Source organism: Brienomyrus brachyistius, chromosome 5 (genome assembly GCF_023856365.1).
Source record: "Brienomyrus brachyistius isolate T26 chromosome 5, BBRACH_0.4, whole genome shotgun sequence".
Lineage (NCBI taxonomy): Eukaryota > Metazoa > Chordata > Actinopteri > Osteoglossiformes > Mormyridae > Brienomyrus > Brienomyrus brachyistius.
Window position 1 is genome coordinate 30707634 of NC_064537.1, and position 17928 is coordinate 30725561.

The following is a 17928-nucleotide window of genomic DNA, read 5'->3' on the forward strand; positions in this document are numbered from 1 at the left end:
CCGCTGCTGAGACACAGCCAGGATGTAGTGATTTTTGGTTGCCTATTCTAGTGAGGCAAACATTTACACGTTTTTTTTTGCAACCAAATCGGTCATTAATGCTGTTTATGTGACCAATTGCTGTTTCTGAGTACGGCCTCCAAAAACATCCCTGTCAAATTCTGTCGTCCTTCTATAATGAGATCCCAACCAGTCACTTTTCCCAACAACAAAACAGTGCCATTTGTTTTGCCGATGTTGGTTAAAAAATGTTCTAAAAGGAAGGAATTTCACTACAGTAGTGTCAATTATAGAGGACCTTTATAATATAAGTGAGGGATTCCGTCTTCTGGTTTTGTCATGTTAATCGGTCTGCTCATGGAGCTGGGCACCTTTGTACAATGCAAAGCACTTTACAAATGGTCAGCGGTGATATCTCTCAGCCACCGCTGAGGGCTCCGGTGGCCAAGAACAATGGATCGCCCCCAGAGACTCAGGACAAGCAGAGCGGGCAGGGTGTGAACCGACAGAAGCCAGCACAGATAGTGGAGGAAGGGGTAGATCTTCTGAAGGACAGCTTTGGATAAAAACCATGATTTACTACATCGTCAAAATCAGCTTTCTCATTACCATCAGCTTTGTTTCCTTGGTGATGCTTGACATTTTATGCTGGGCATTCCCAAATTTTTCTATTAGGTATTTTTTTGTGCAACGGTGGATGTGAAGTGGAGCAAAATGTCTTAAACCTCCTACAAATCAGCTGCAGGAAGCAAGTACACTTAGTCAACAAAACATAATTGCGACAGGTAAAACGGTCTCCTGCAGGAATGTGTGGAGGTGAATCTCAGCACTGTGTTAACAGGACTCTTGACTGACCTATATTAAGTGATGCCTTCCTTCCTAATGCGAAAGCCTCAAAGTGTGTGAACTCAGAAGTCCACAGGAAGATCTTAACTATCCCTGACAGACCTGCCACTATCTGGGTCACCCTTCCGCCTCAGACTCGGGCCTTTGCGAACCCCCCCATCCGTGGGTGGGAATACTGAAGTGACAGGTGCAATCACTGTACAAGAATGTCAGGATGGCAGAACTATGATAACCTGGGGGCTGGCTGGTTAAAAAAAAATGAATAGTTGAAGTACCAATAAATCTTGTCTAGATCCAATGACTGTGGACTCCTTGGACAATACTGAAGGCATGTTCACTGGCTTTTGATGTCATTAAAAGATATTCGTTGCTTTCACTTTCCATTCATTTCAGCACAACATGCAGGTGTTCCAAATGAAACCCTGGAATGTCATCTTTCTTTTGTCATTTTAATTTGTTTCCAGTATCACTTGATTCTAAGCTAAAAAAAATTAACATGCTTGACCTGACCTTTAACATTCAAGCAAGTCATACGCAATTCAAACCTCAGCGTTAAACCTGATCTGGATTTACATCACTCTGATATTGAACGTATTATCTGTCTTCCAAAACCATCCATCCAGTACAGGGTCATAGTCAACCTGGAGCCCATCCTGGAGTGCAGTGGTGGAAATTTCAGATCCAGAAGGTAAAAATCCAGATCAAGGTTTTGTTTCCACCAGCCAGTTGAACATAAAGAACACAGAGTACTCAGCTGGTTGGTTGAAACAAAACCTTGGTCTGGACTTGTACTTTCTAGATCTGAACATTCCGTCTCTGGCAGAGGGCAAGATGGGAAGCAGGACAGGCAGACACTCATATACTATAAGAAATATGGTAACACTTTATAATAACAGTACATGAATTAGCATGTACTAATACGTGAATTAGTAATTTCTTGACTATGAACTAATGATGAGCTAAGACATGTATTAATCAAGAACTAATGAAGAACTAACGCAACTATGACATGAGTCATATGAATTAAGGCATGAATAACACCGCCTTAATTCATGTTAGTTCCTGCATGTTAGTTAATGTATTAATTAACACTTTGCGGTAAACTAAATCAAACATGTTCTAAAAGAAAGATGGCACAATGCAAAATCGTTTAGAAATTTGTCACCTGCAGCTGTCACAAACATCAGTGAATGCATCACTGTATGTTGGATGAGTTAGGTGAAATCATTCACTGATGTGGTTCATATGACTCATGTCGTAGTTACGTTAGTTCTTCATTAGTTCTTGATTAATACATGTCTTAGCTCATCATTAGTTCATAGTCAAGAAATTACTAATTCACGTATTAGTACATGCTAATTCATGTACTGTTATTATAAAGTGTTACCAGAAATATAAATGATCTAAATGATTAATGGAAACTCGAAAAACAACAAAGGGGTGACTTAACAAAAGAATAAATCATACTACTAAATTTTGTTATATGTGTCCCAGTACAACATGCATGGGCTGAATGGAGATATATACTTGCAAAATCAGTGCTGAGTTTTATACTTTTTTTCTGCCATCCTATATAGAAAAGATTACATCAATATTTATAAGTCTGGGAGAGGATCATGTTCTTGTAGAATATCAAGATTTACGGCAGCTAGACCGGTAGGCATTTGAAGAGCGTGCCAGTGCTCTAAGGTAAGTGTTTTGCAGCTCTAAGGTTCTATTAAAAAGTGAAGCAAACTGATAACAGAACAGTTTGGCCAATCGTCCATCTTTATTGCAGATGGTAACACCAGCTGAACCTGATATGTCTGTTGCCTGTTAACATTTCTCTGCAAGAGGCGTCAGTCTTAAGAAATTAGGTTCCGGGTGAGTTTGAAGACACAAATCAATACATATTGATGAAAAATCAAAATACATGTTTTTCTACCATGCAAAAGATTGGTGTTTATGATTTTGATGTTTGGGCACATGGACGGTACTGCTGATAACAGTACGATCATCATACAGGCAACGCAGTCATTTATGCTTGCAGGAATACTGTATATATTTTGCCATTGGCAAAACCTGTCAACAAAACCTTAAAAGTGAGTTTGCCCACAGCTACAGATAGACATATGTAAACCAGGAAGAAGCTGATATGATGTAGGACCTAGGGGAGCAGTCAGGAGAATGTGTTTATGATATAGTATTTATTTTGTCCCTTCATATGTGGCTTGCCTCCCCAGTTTTGAGATGCCAACTGGTTGGGCCACCTCTGTACTTCATCCTGTATTAGTTGTTTGGAATAGTAACATTGCAAAAAGTATTTCCCATTATTTATCTTTTCAGAAGGCTTTAAATGGCATTTATCCTCTTGCTATGATATCCCTTCCTGACTAATGCTTGCAGTAGATGTTCTCCAGGGGTAGGTATGTCCTAGAAGCTGAGTGCTCTATCTTTTTCCTGTTTCAGTTTGCACCCTTTGTATGGGTCACATGATGTCATGCTGCTTTTGTTTAGCTGCTCACAAATCGAAGAGACCATTTTAATCTCTAAAACATTAGAGCACAGACCATGAAAATGGAATCACTATACTGTCGTACAAAGATAAAGCACTACACATTTGCACATTTTATTAACACTGAGTTATCACAAAAATGGGATCTCTTTGGCTCTTTTTTACCTTGTGAGAAAATATCTTTTTGTTGAAGTGTTTTGTTTACCTACCTTCTATACATATGGGTGGACAATCAAACAACTCTGAAGCCCTTTGTCCCAGTTTCAGTGTCAGGGTAGTTACTGTGTTTTGTCTTTGTAGAGCAGTATGTAGGCAGTGCATTGTTTTGTTCAGTGCCATTGTTTTGGTTGTAGCCCCTCAAATTAATCTTTACCAAACAGCATTAAACGACTAAACTACATAAATAGGAAAAGAAACATGTATGTGTATCAACCTCTTTGGAGTGTAGCTGTGTGGATTAAGAAGGTTGTTGGGTCAGCAGAGTGATCCCACTATTGGGCCCTTAAACCAGGTCTAAACCCCAATCACTCCAGGGACTGGCTGACTCAGCTTTCTCAGTTGTATTTTATATGTTAATTTGTGATAATGTGTCTGCTAAATAAGTGAAAGTAAATATGTATCGTGTAGAAAAATATGCACTGGAGCACTGGCTACTGCCTCCCATGTATGGTGCATTATTCGGGGGATGGTCGGCATTGCTTGGTTAGGCTCATCGCTTCAACACTGTTAAGTGTTAAATGCTTTGAACAGATGCAGCTAATTATGTACTGTTCTGTGGTGACAGTGTCACTCCATTTGTCTCCAAGTCAGTCATACATTAGAGATGCATTCATGCCAGACTTCAGGCATTGATTGATTTCCTTCTATTGACCCAAGTATCGATCTCCTTCTGGGCTGTTGCTGGTATGTATCTGTACTTTTCTTGACACAACTTTGACCTGTATCGAGACCTAAAAAAATGCCCCCACGTGATGATGAAGGAAAATAAAGTTTGGTCTCCACAATGTAATATTTATATGACTCCCCCCCCTCCACAAACACACGCACACACACACACGCACAATATTCTTTTTCAGTTTTGGCTTCCTGATAAAAAACTACCATTTTTAAGGCTAAGCTTACAAAAGGAGAATTTTATAAGGGATTAATATCCTTCTGGGGACACCCCCCCCAAAAAAGAAATAAAATAACAACTTCAGAAGGTTATCAAAACATGTACACACACAGAAAATGAAATTATATTCACCTGCTTCACAAACGGGAAAGGTCAATGGATCACAGAGAGGTTTTTGGACCTCTGATGACAGACACTAACACAAAAACATGGCCTGTTTCCCTCACTGGGGGTGGCAGATGTTTCCATCTCAGAAGGTGCCCTGACCTCATTTCTCGTTCCTGACGTTTATGTGACTGTGTGTTGGGGGGGGTGGGGTCACCAGGAGGCCCCCAATAAACTATTGCCCCCATTGTGTGGTGGCCCTCGAACGGCTCTGGTCGGGTCTTGGAGGGTGCGAATGTATGTAATGTTGGGGGGAGCACATTCGTCATGTGTCGACATATGTCAACCTCTGATTAAAATCCAAGATGTCAGATAGCGGTGAGATTAGCATTCAAAGCACAAAGAAGGCTGGTATATCCAGAGAAGATAGAGGCATAAGTGTGAAATCTTTAAGTGCTTTGAAATCATATTATTGAAAAAAATGCATTTTAAAAGCTTGCTTACCAGCCAGAGTGAAATGTGGGGTCAAAGGACTGTGGTTCAAGGTTTTAAATTCACTGCCTGTCAGCAAATATACTGCCTGTCAGCAAATACATTGCTGTCTGCACTGCCAGCCTGAAAAGCACGTTTTAATTTGTTTTGAACATATGTGCCTTTCAGAGACTTAGTGAAAAGCAGCTGCATGTTCCTCTATCCACTTTCTTAAATTTTAAACGCTCAGGAATCCTACCTGGCATCTTGTATAGTTGCCAATACATTAAATGGGTTTCTGCCGCGAAATGCCAGACTACGAAAAGGACCCAAACAGGAGCTGCTACCCTGGATTCATCTAGGGAGGGGGACTGAGAAGCCTGCTGAGAGTTGTGGAAGAATGGATCGTATCATCGGAAATGGCAAGAAGTGACGTGCTGCTGACGTAGGCTGCTCTGCGTACTTGGCTGGCTGCTACCCGGCCAGCCAGCATTGCTGACAGCAAGCTGCGGAGGCGAGACACCAGCGACAGCTTCCAGGTGCTATCAAGTCGTTTGGCCCTAAAGGTATATCCAGGGTAAAGGGGTTTGCAGTCAGGAGTCTGTAATAGACACAGAGGTGCAGAAGGCCATTCATTCCAGATGGTGCACTAATCATAATCACAGTCTGATACAATCATCAAGACCTACTTGCTCAGTCTGAACCGGTACACTTTATATTCCTGGCCAGGTTTGGGCATTTTTAAGCTCTTTTTAATACTTTCCACTGGGTCAGTTTAGAGACTGTTTGGTGGGACAGAATGTCCCAGGCAGCTGCGCCCCCCCCCCCCAATTCTGCTCCCTCTCCTTTGCCACATTCCCTCTCCCCCGTACCTCTCCTGCACCCGCACAGCTGGCCTGGCAAGGAGCAGCAGCAGTGTTCCTGAGCAGAGGGCTTCAGACACCCGACCGCGGGGCAGGTGCCAAGCGGGCAGAGCACTGCGGGCCTGGGTGTGGGCTGGCGCCACGTGGCAGCAGAGGTCTGTGACCCACGGAAGAAGGATCAGACTCTCCTGACCACATCTCCACATACAATCTCTCACGTACTACTTCTTAGGCCATTACAGTGTCTTACTATATAATTTTGCATCTTTGTATGAACTTTCGGGAGCGGCGGTAAGTGGCTCTGTGGGTTAGGACTCTGTTCCTGTAATCAGAAGGTCGCTGGTTTGAGTGCTCCGGTTGGCAGTGTGATTTCACCTCAGTTGCTACAGCGACTAGGTAACCCTACTATCTCCCTGTGTCCTGCTGTAGATTATGTAGTATCTGCTGAATGAATAAAGGTACATTTGAAGTGCATCTACCTCTCTTCATTTTGCCATGCCTGCCCCACGCCACGTGTGCGGTTCAGAGATAGATGGATAGATGCATAAATAGATCATTTTACTTTGTGGGTTTCTGGTTTCTGATGCATAAGCATTCCGCTTCCTCCATATCATTAATATCCACAATTCTCCCTTGGAACAAAACAATACTTAATAAAAAGAAGTAACATAAAGACCAGACACTGCTTCCTTATCTTCTTACTGGTTCTAAAGGTACAAATCCCTCATTCTCCTCCACATTACACCCCACCCTGTAACTGGTAATCCTTTTTGTGTCTAATCCTTTAAATGCCTGTACAGATGGTTATATTATGCATATTATAGGATCCCCCCCTTGCTAAAAAGGATACCATTGTCTCTGAGCGGTCCTCAGAAAATGACCCTACTGGTGATGGTACTTGAGGCAAACTTGGGGGGTGGGGTCACATTACACAACACATTACAGTTTCCTGACTTCTGGACCCTTCTCGTCCTCCCAGTTTACATAAAGAGTCCCCATACAAACCAGTCAAACCCCAATTTGCAGTTTTATTACACCCCCACTAGTTATACTTCAGTGCATAATGCTAGTCACTTTGTGCCAGTAGTCTGCCTTCATAACAAATGTTATAAAATAAAAACATGAGGCAGATGAACAGGAAATCAAAGACATTCCTATAATTCCTATAATCTGTTCTGTGCCAATCACCTGGACTGTCGCAATATTTTCTTAACAATGTTATACCATGTTTTATTTGATTGAGTTCATAAATATATTCTTTAATATTTGGTGTAGTTGGAAGAACAAATCTGGTATTTGTCAGTTTCATTTGTGATTCCCTGCATTTGCTCTCCTACTGTTCTTTTCTGTCCAGGTTCCATTTTGTCTCAGAAGGTCAGAGCTTGACATTTAAATTAATGCCGGTGTCCTTTAGATATTATCTAAAGCTATTTTATGTGGCATTACAGAGGCACAGGATTCCTTCTCAGACAAATATGCACATGGCGTAGGATTCGCGTACCTGCATTTCCCGAATGGACGTCACCCTCCGGGGGTCTTCACCTTAAGGCAGGCGACTTCTACAGGCATATCTGAAAATTATAGCAAACAATTTTCCCGAAGCCAGAACAGATTTATTTGAAAAACAACTGGAGGAGAGAATTGTTACACGCATTCTGAAGATGAGATGTTGCTCTCTTCTCTCTCTCAGCAGCTGCAGCAGCCGGGTCCAGTTTGTCAATTTGCCCACAGCCAAGGATGAGTGGAGTACAGAATACTACCAGCTGCAGGCAAATCACAGAAGCATGCAAGGGCCACTATCACAGAGAAGACAACTGTCCAACAGAGGAGCCACGTTGGAACTTTTATATTCACTATATGGACAAAAGTATTGGGACACACCTCTTAACCATTGAATTCCGGTGTTTCATTCGGACCCTTTGCCACAGGGATATCAAATCAAGCACCTAGCCATGCAGTCAGGTTTACAATCATTTGTGAAAGAATGGCTCACTCAGAAGAGCTCAGTAAATTCAATTGTGATACTGTCATAGGATGCCACATTTGCAATGTCAATCCGTGAAATTTTTTCCCAGCTAGATATTCCACAGTCTGATGGATGTGGTATTAATGCAAAGTGGAAGCGTTTAGGAGTAACAGGAAATCAGCCACGAAGTGACAGACCAGGTAGAGTAACAGTGGGGTCGCTGAGTGCTGAGGCGCGTGGTGTGTAAAGGTCACCATCGCTCTGTTGACTCAATAACTGCAGAGTTGCAAACTTTCTCTGGCAGTAATCCCAGCAGAAATTTGTGTGCTGGGAGCTTCATGGAATGGGCTTCCACAGTCTTTAGCACACTGTTTTTCACACGCCAGTATGACGTCTTCTTCTTTTTGCCAAAATACAGTCAGAATACTCAAGAAGAGAAGTATAGAGGATGGCAAAGATCCCCAGATGCTGTTATTGCTCAGTCCCAAGTATCAAGGATACATTGGTTGAATCCTCATCAATAAGATCCATCCCATGATTCATAGCTTCCCAAATTTGTTCTTGGGAGGCAAGTTAGCAAGGCAGCGCTTTTGCATCCTTGGCATTGATAAACATCCCCTTTGTAGCTGTGCTTTGTAAATACTGTCCTGTTATTGTCTGTTTCAGAACGGAACTGAGGAACTGTCAGTATAGTAACATGCTATGTGGGACTACAAAGAGAATATTTTTCATGACAGATTTCACAATAATAGTTAAAAAAAGAGAAATCCAAATTATAAAGACTGTTAACTGGAGGTGTACAGCTTTTAATCATCTAGAAACATATAATCAAACACACAGACACACACACAGATACACATAATCATAATTCTCTGTGGTCTTGCAGGCCAATCTTGACCTCGAGGTGCAGCATGCAGATAAGCTGAAAACACAGTTGGGGGGGGGGGGGGGAGGATTGTTGCATTAATAATTAAGTAAGCAAGTAAGGAAGCAAGCAAGCAAGTAAGTAAAAAAAATAACAACTAGATTTATTCATATTTCATTTCTACTTATGAAAAAACATCAACATCAATTTATCACAGAAACAATGTGGTCCAACACTATGGTACAGAACACATATCAATGTATATTTATACAGCTAGCTAATTTGTTCAGCATCTGACCTGCTGGCCATAAATCTGGTTTTGGGTTGCCAGGTTGTGGTGACAAATGGGTTTAAATTGTATGTAGTGTGTGGATTGTGTGCCTAGATTGTATCTCAACAATCTGGCAACTTGGGTAATGTCAGACAAACATACAAAACTGATGGATCTATGTATGACAATTGATGATAATAAACTTTAAAGGACATGCAAATTACTGGAACTTCCCAGGAGAAACAATGAAATGGGAAGGAGTCAGAACATGGCCTTGAAATATGGGAGAAAGCAAACAGCAGCTGCATATTACAGAGGTTCTCTCTCCAGCTGCTGCAGTCATGTCCCCTCACGTGCCAATCAGGAGTCTTTGGAAGCCTCTTCCTGCACACGTGGCAGAACATCCTGCAGAGCCCCCCCCCCCTGAATGTGAGCTAACCCTAACCCCCCCCCCCCGACACACACATAGTCGGCAGCCTTTCACATTCAGCCCCATCCGCCAAGTCAAGCTCAGGCCTGGCCAAAACACTGGAAGCTATTTTAAGCACTCTTCACTTGACTCGGAGAGCTGATGGAGAGAAGGGGTGGGGGGACGGGCGGGGGGGTTGTTAGGGCTTCATTAAGAACGACGCTCCATTAAAAGCTCCAATAAACTGTTCCGTTTACCACGCCTGTTCGCTATTGGGCAGGGCATGCCTTGTCTAGTTGAGGTACCGCGGTACGCAACGTCTAATGTGGAACCTTGCACTCTAAGACGCACCGAAAAATGTACTGCTATGTCATAATGCTTTACTTGTGGTTCTGATTCTGAGAAAATTACTAGTAACTTTCCATTAAAGCTCACATAGGCATTTCTGACTATGGCAGACATGCTCATGATGACCAATTTCGCCATCAGTATTGTTTAATTAGGAAAGTTGTTGTTTTGGTGAGTTATTCCCTCTGCGTTAGAATCAAGTTTCCTATCCTGAAGCCATTTTTTTGCTCCTCTGGATTGATAGGAAATGTTTTGATTGCGCTTCCAAACAGCAACACTGGGAAGCAGACTTCAAAACAGGTCGTCCAGAAGAAGGACGACTCGGTCGTCTGGCAAAACACCGGAAATGAGCAGGAATGTTTACTTTCCAAACAGACCTCGACCTGAGAGCCATACTGCCAAGTAATGTCATAGGAATCAAACGAAAATCATTGGAAATGCCTCTATGAAGGCTTCAGAAATAATTTGACAGCGCTTTGCCACAGAAAAAAAGTGAGTCATAAAAAATGCAAGAACTAGTGGGAATAGCCAGTCAAAGGACAGGTTATAATTTCCCCTTGGCCAGCTAACAAAGGCGACGGTGTTTAGGGCCACATCAATACAGAAAGCCAGAGCTGAGAATAGCTTGTTGTAATCTACCCCTCTGTGCCTCAGGCCCAGTCCGTGTTCTGCTCCAAGCCAGTGCAAGAGGTCAACATTAGATTCATGTTAACATGTGAAGGGAGAACGTAGGAGCTTGAAGCTTCAGACCAGCCCATAAGTGAAATCCTGGCTGTCATCACCCATCTGAATTAGTCCAGCCCTTGTGGACTGAAGATGCACTAGTAGACCAATACAGTGTTTCCAAATCCAGTCCTCAGGGACCCAAAGTCGTGCCATGTTTTTGCTCCCAAGCTGGGAGAGAGCAAAAACATGGACTGTCTGTTTGTCCCTGAGGACCGGAGTGGAAAACACTGGACTAATAAACTCACACTCCTCTCCATCAGTGTTAGTGTTTCCAAAGTAGCAGGATTTAACCTCTATCCATCACACACTAACCCCTTTGAGGAGACACCAATGTGTGATGGCTCACTGCTGCTATCCTACAAACACATGCCGTATTACCATCACATGGAGCAAGGATGTTCTCTCTCCTCCTGCATAACGTTTTTCCATCAGTTGCACACTCCTCTCAGTGGGGCCACCGTGCCACTTCAGTCTCATGGTAAAAAAGCTATCTCACTGAAAAAAGAAACGCAAATTAACCCCCTCCCCCATCCATCTCTCTGAAGCTGTGTGCCATTGGATCTAATTGGATTGTGCATCGTCATTAGATCGGCTGTGCTTCACTGAATTCCGCTGCAAAACACTGCCACGCCCTCCGAAAGAGTGCCCCTGAGGAGGCTGTGGGCCTTGCTGTGCACGGGCCAGTGGTGCACTCCTGACACATGAAGCATAAACCCAGCACTTAATTCTCTGATTGTATCATGATGGGATTCTTTAATGCAGTTCATTGAACCAGATTTCCCAACAAAGGCACGGATGGATTAGATACAATTTCCTTCAAAAATGTGAAACGTATGTTGGACCTTATTTTAGATGTTTTCAGTTGAGAAATGATAAAGCACAACATGATATATGCTTGTAGTGATGGCTGGTAGGCCAGATATGCTCAGAACACTGGGAAATCTCAGCAAGAGGCATTTTGAACCCATCCATCTACCGTACCTGTTTGTGTTATGCAGAGTCGGTGGGGAGCTGAAGGAGGTCTAACCTCATTCATATGTGATGGGGGCAAGACAGGCAATAACCAAGGATGGTGCGCCAACTCACTGCAAGGAACACACACCATTTACACCTATACAACTAAGCAACTCCAATTCACCAGAGCATGTTTTTGGACTGTGGGGGAAACCCCACGATGACACGGGGAGAACATGCAAGCTCCACGCACGTGAGGCGTGAAGTGCTTCCCTATACTAATGTTTTTTAAAGCGTAATCATCATGTTGTTTCCAAATGAGCTGGAAAGGGGTGGGGTTGGTGTTGGGTTACTATAGCGGCATGGACCCATCTGTTGGTGGGTCAGTCAGGGGCTCCTCAGCACCTCTCATATCAAGGGCCGGTTTGGGATGTTTAATTAAAGAGCAGGCTTTGGCAGACTGTCCTCTCACAGCCGGGCCAGCTAATGTGTGATGGCTGAGTAGGAGAGGGAGGGCTTGGGCCAAGTTATTGTTCAGCCTGTCCCTAATTGGATCAGTGTCTGGATGGGGGGTGGATGTTAGGGCTTTGTGTTATAACAGATGGGCATTGTGTAGGTGTGACTATAGACTAGGGTGGGCAGAGCCAGACTCCTGTGGAGTTACTGCTATCTTTCAATTAGTGCTTTATTTGCACATAAAAAAACAGGTGATATGGCATATTATGCAAATAGCTTCTAATACCTCACTAAGCAGTGAAATTAAATAAACATTAGCAGACCCCGACCTGCACTGAGAAGAACCAGGGCTTGATGCACTTCGGGTCAGAAAATGCCCTTCATGTCAAACCACGTTACCAACTGGCATCCCGTCACTGCAGAGTTTCAGAAAAGAAACGGAAAACATCATTGCAAGTACATCTGCAGCTGCTTTCATGAAAAGTTGTTGAAGTTCCAGTTTACACTGTGTACAAATCTCCTTCCGTTAGAAAGCCATGCATTTTTCAGAGCATGCAAATCTGTCACGATTAGGTCCTTCATTCCTGACACACTGAGTCATTGCATTTTTTTCTTCTGAATACCAAGCATGCCATCCTCAGTAATGTTATGTCTTATTTAGTTATGCTCATCACTGAGCGAATGCAAGTATATTTGTTTTTTTTTTCTTCATTTGCCATCACAGCTTGTTAGGAATTTTTTATTATGCCAGGATCATAATGGCTCTTTAAATAATACGACCGATATTTCTAAGGTGACCGCCTTGGCTCACATGATAGGGAGGGGGTGTTAGGGATAGTGAGCCCGTAATAATGCTAAGCTGTTGATATTCACAACGTATCTGGAAAATGTGATATTGCATTCCCTGAATTAATTTGGTATAATCTTACAATAACATAAAAATAGTATTATCTACATCTCATTTACACTTCAATTTAGGAAGCGATTCTTAATTATGAGCCTTTTGGAAAGGCTCAGTGATATAAAATTGATAACGAAATAACATAAATGCGTAATGAAACCTTTTTTAATTTAAAAATGCATAAGTTCTACTTTACTAATATCTCTCTTTTTCTTGGGAAGTTTGCCTATGCCCATTGGGTAAGAAATTAATTTCACAAATGAGTGTACTAGACAAGAATAAACATTTTTATACATAAGACTATGGTACATCATGATAACTTAAGTAACTTTTTAATAATTTCATTGCGTATATGCCCTGGTATCTTGAAGTGGGTGTGCTTTTTCTCTGGGACCCTGCAGTGTTTGCAGTGACGGCTTGCGACCAACAGGAGGTCCTCAAACCTCGCTGCCTTCATTGACATTTATGATCCCATCACACTTTCATGCCATATTGTGTGGGGAAAAGCGATCTCAGCCAGGGAAAAGGGGAAATGCTTTCACTCCCTGGATTTCATTTTAGTGATAGAAATTCAAAACAAGCTTGATAGTAATGCTACACGCGGCGTAGCTGGAAAACGCAGTAATCGCAGACAGTAGAAAGGAAGGGTGACTGCAGGTAACGACCATTGTCATGTACAGTACTTCACATTGGAAAGGGCGTGAAAGAGACGTGGGAGTGCAGATGGGTGTGTTTCTTGACGGACAAGAAACTGCTGTCATGGTAAGAGCAGTGAAGCTGGAATTGCGCTACGCCCTTCTGACGACATTAGATCCTTTCTTCCTTTGACTCGCTTGCGTGTCGAGGTGCGTCAGACGTGGGACGAGTGGTGTCAACCTTGGTTTAATAATAAACTCACAGTTCTATTTCAATAACACGACCAAACAATGTTTATTCACTGGCGGAGGAATTAAATATGGCAGATGACGAACCCATTGGCGCAGGTCAGATGTTGTCAGAATCTGGTAGAAGGTAGTTCGGGGGTGTGAACTGTCCACTGTTGCTATACAGACAAATTTGTTGAAAACAGCCCCTTACAGCTCACAAGTCTGTTTTCTTTGTTGCCTCTATAGGAAAATGCCCCCCCCCCCCACACACACACACACATATGTTATGAACAGTCTATCCAACTGTCCATTTTGAACAAACCTGACCTCATAATTTACGTGCAAAGCAGTGGGCTTTTTGCCTTCCTTTTCCACACAATCAACATATATAATTGTGACATAATGATATAACAAAAGCTGCTGGCTTCCAAAAGCCACGACAAATGTAAACAATATGTTAACAGGAATTCCTTCATGTGACATTCACACTTGTAAAATGTTCTATTTAAAATATTTCTCACAAGGTCAGGTTCTAACTTGTTTTATCGATGAGGAGGAGTTTGTGCGGTGGTGGTGTATCTTGCGTCTCTTCTCTGCTTTCCCTTTCAATCCCATACTGGTGCATGACACAGGCTATGGATTTTGGAAGCTTGGGACCTTCATGACTCCTGATAATAAACTACTCACTATACGTCGGGTGAACACCAGCTTCAGGACAGCTTCACCTAAATCACTGTGAAAATGTACTCAATTTACTTCTATTTATTTTTATAAAATATGAGTCTTTCCTGATGTTCTGACTTTTTCTTTTACCACAACACACACACACACACACACACACACACACACACACAATGTTCTGCTGTTATTTGTGAAAGCAATACTGTACTCTATTAATTCTGTTAAAAATATAAAAATCTCATTACTCTAAGTAAACAAAGCAAAATCACATCTCTGTTCTTGGCAAATATGAGTTTTTTTTTTGCTTCATTTGCATGTGGAAGCCGTTCTTATTAACGGAACAAGGGCAGAGTCTGGAATATTCTGTGAATACAGTCACACCCACCCATACGGCAGCTGCTAACCTGCAGTATTAGTTTTTTCCTTTCAAAAAATATCAGAAATAATATCTTTCATTAATATTACAGATAAACATATGGATAAATGTACCTCAAATTCTTAAGTGTTTTCACAAATTAAATTATTTTATCATTTGCTTTATAGCAAAACATAAGGGAAAATAAGGAAAAGGAAAATTTATAGTTTTAGCTGTCAGATATTTTTTTCTCCCTGCGTTCTTTCTATTGTGGTTCCAAAGATCCAAAAATAACACCATGTGCCCACAGACCTAGATATTCCATCCCCAGAGTCACAGTATGCTTGCTACATACAGTATATTTGAAACAATGCAATGGTTCTGATACCTAAATAATGGGTTAATTCATTACGTATAATTCCCTTGTTAATGGATATAAACTATGACAAATAAGAATGGTTGCTAGCCAACAGAAAACATGGTTTCATACAACTGATTAGCTAATATGGGCTAAATACTTACAAGCATTTAATGCAGGTAGATAGCCAGCTAACATGCATTCAGCTTATGTCAGCATTAGCCAACAATTGAGAAAGACTGAGAACTATTGCTATTGTATTAGCTTGGCTCTGACTGTGGTGACGTGTGTGCATTATGCTTCTCTTAGTGCTTTCGCATTTGCCGCCAAAATGTTTTCCCATTCTTCAGATTTAGCTACGCATTCCTCTCTAGTATCAAGAATTTACCTGTCATGCTTTTATGATGTCCCTTGTTGAAGTCACGTTACACTGTTTTACACCGTTGCTGTGCAGGCTGAGTTGTGTTTGTTACGGTTCCCTGTCACCTTGAAAACGGCATGGAAGTCATGTTTACAAAGTCCCCTTTGCCCATCCAGGTCCCTGAAAGGCAGGGTTTGCACTTCTAGGTAAGAGCACAGAACAGAGAGCGGGACACACAGTGGTACAGCAGAGGAACAGTGGGTCACTTCCTGCAGGTTGTTTGAAGGCTTCAGAAGGACCTAGCAGAACACTAACTTCTGAGCTGCTGAATTTAGCGCAGGGTTAGAAAGCGCACCTTTACTGACTGACACTGTGAAACACCAGTTGTGCACAATATGCGTAAATCCTTCAATCGATCTGAATTACTGCCTGGCAGGTGCACAGGTGAATCTAGGCTTTTCTACCATGGGTTAGAAGGTGTCAAAGTCTAAGCAGTCATTCATCCAGACAACGAAATTTGAATTAAATAAATAAATACATTTACAAGAAATTATTATTACACATTAATATGACTAACAAGCCATATATTCAAATACAACTTCACAACAATTCAATTTTATTTAACATAATATATTCAAATAGCATTTTCATCTGCCCAGTAGGGGGTGGAATTTCACCTCCTACTCCCCAGGAGAAATCACCTACGGGTGGGTGTAGAGTTCTCCAGAAGGCAACATCTAGGTACTATCTAGTAAACATAATGTTTTCCCATCAGCTGCAAATTGTTATGGTCACCATAACATCCCCATCTGGTGTTGTACCTACTACCTCCATGAAAAAGATGCATTAAGTGAGGACTGGCATGTAATAGGCCAATATACGTGGCTGGATGATGTTACCTTTACACCATGCAGGGGCGAAGGACCCAGGTGGGCTGTGGATCATCAGGAATCAAAAGCATCTCCCTGCCCTAAAGGCTTCAGCTGCTGGTCGATCAGGTACTGCTTTCACCTTCTGACCTCGACTCAGTAGCTGACTTCTACACTTCTTCATGCTGTCCCTTAAAAACCGCAGTAACATGTGGCGCTTTTAAAATACAGGGCAGAAACCTGCTCTTTCCAGATGAGTGTTACTATTTAAAAATGCCCAAATGTTTGTCCTAACTAGTAATTGCATGTAGAGTAGGGCGTGGAGCTGTAATCAGCCCTGACTCCGTTCCAGTCTTGCAAAACTTACAGTGAAGTGTAAGCAGAGGGCAGACTTGGGGTGTGATGTGCGTAGGTACCGTGCATACAGGGTCACTCCTGGCTACAGGTGCTTCACATGTGTTTTTCAGCGAGCGTGGGGTTCCCCACGGGCCTATTATGTTGTACATCCTGTGCCAGGTTCCCATCTCCATCTACCCATCCCCCATTGATGTCATCACTTCTTGGCCTTGCAGCACTGGGATTTGCAGAGATCCCACTGCTCCCAGTGGGACACTGCCGGGATTATTACTGCAATGTATCACTGCTCTTGACAAAGCTCTTGCCTATAAATAAAATCAAGAGGATTCCAGACAACAGATAATAAAGTGGGATGTTCCTCTCGGAGACCTGCAATGGCCAGGCATGCTGACCCTAAGATAAGTAGCTAGAAGACGGATGGATGGATTTTCTCCAAGTACATATATCAACCTTAACAGTAATAACACAAGTAACTACACATGGTACTATACTGCACTTCGAGCTAAGGAACCGCTGAAGCAGCACAATGTTTTCATGAGTGTCACAAAGTAACTTAGCGAGTTCCTTTTTACGAGCCACTGTATTTAACACAAATTTTTTAATATAACAGGCTTTACGGCAGTCCGTTCATAAGTACGAGTTGTGTGTAAGTCGGACGTTCTCAACCCAGGGACTGCCTGTGAAAATGAGTCAAATCAAGTCAGTGAAAGCCCAAAAATGAAGGTAGGCATTGTTCTCCCAGATGTGAACATCAAACAGTAATTATGATCTTTCACCATGACCTTTGGCACATGCACCAAAAGGTGTTGCTGATATACCTCTCCATCATCATCCCTTTTCAGTCAATGCTGTAACATACTGCCCTCCATTCGGTGACCGTCAAAGACTTATATTGCAAATATCAGCAATATATTGATGGGACTGTTATTTATTCTGCAACCTGAGTCACACAGATGGTCCATCATGCAAGGTTTGTCTCTCTCCGCCAACAGCCAGCCAACACACGTTCGTGCACACAGAGCAGGTCGTATGGTGCTTATGGAACTGGGCGTCTGGCTAAATATTTGTGGGATTTAGTTAAATGGAAGCTCCTGCTATATTGTTGAGTGTAGGACAACTGGAATCATTTCAGAACCATAATTAATATAAATATCGACAAAAAAGACTAATTTTAAAGACACACATACTGAAAATAAGTAATTATTGTTTTTAAAATCAAAAATACTTTTCACCAGGGAGAGTGGCAGCCTAGTGCCCCCTACTGGCCAGCAGTGGCTGCATACAAGTCATTT

At 42.2% G+C, this 17928-nt stretch overlaps 1 long non-coding RNA gene across 1 annotated transcript; it reads right to left on the reverse strand.

Moving 5' to 3' along the window:
- Positions 1 to 7554: 7554 nt before the first annotated feature.
- LOC125742853 (uncharacterized) lies at positions 7555 to 16606 on the reverse strand. The gene is made up of 3 exons (XR_007398217.1): positions 16310 to 16606; positions 15438 to 15535; positions 7555 to 8781 (listed from the first exon to the last, which is right to left on the reverse strand). It is a non-coding gene; the product is annotated as an uncharacterized LOC125742853 (long non-coding RNA).
- Positions 16607 to 17928: the final 1322 nt, after the last annotated feature.